We start from the raw sequence: 749 nt of genomic DNA, 5'->3' as shown, positions 1-749 counted from the left end.
TAAAGCTTAGTCAAATTATATTTAAAAAATTAGCCTGCCTGGAGAGATTGTGGTGAGATTTGCAAGAAGACAGACCAGAGATGCTATATTAAAGGCAACTTCAGCAACTCCACTGAAATTTGGGAATACAATTATCAAGACTTTAAAAAACATTCCATTTGAAATTCGTCAGAAGAGAAAGAGCTACAAGGAGTTAATTACTTTTCTTCAAACAAATGGTATACAGTACAGGTGGGCGAATCCTGAATCTGTCATCTTTAAAATCAACGATAGAAGGGAGAAGATAGACTCCATGTTCAAAGCCAAGGAATTCTTGAAATGCCAGCTGGGATCGGGGGAAGAATCTAAAGAGGAAGAAACTAAGTCAAGTGACTCAGCTGCCTCGGGAACGGATGAGGACTCTGTTGCAGAAGCGGGTGCGGGAGCAATGAAAACTGTATATGATTTTAGAGACAGAAAGCCGAAGTAAGGGCAGAAGGACTCTGATAAATGGCTCTTTGAAATAAAGAAGATGCTCAGAACATTCTCTCATAATAACTAATTTACTAATATAGAACAATGTGAAAAACAAGAACTACAAGTATATTGTTTTACTAACTCTTTTAATACTAATATTAAGGTTAACATAAAGGGGGTCTCCCACTCTTGGGTTTTTAGTTAGTGTGGGTTTCTTTCCTTTATCCATAGTTGTAGTTCCCCTTCCTATATTTTTCTTTGTAGTTTGTAGTCTTATTGAAAAAATAAAAATA

Source organism: Gekko japonicus, unplaced genomic scaffold (genome assembly GCF_001447785.1).
Source record: "Gekko japonicus isolate JY-2015 unplaced genomic scaffold, Gekko_japonicus_V1.1 scaffold2021, whole genome shotgun sequence".
Lineage (NCBI taxonomy): Eukaryota > Metazoa > Chordata > Lepidosauria > Squamata > Gekkonidae > Gekko > Gekko japonicus.
The sequence above is the reverse complement of the archived record's forward strand: the minus strand, read 5'-3'. Positions refer to the sequence as shown.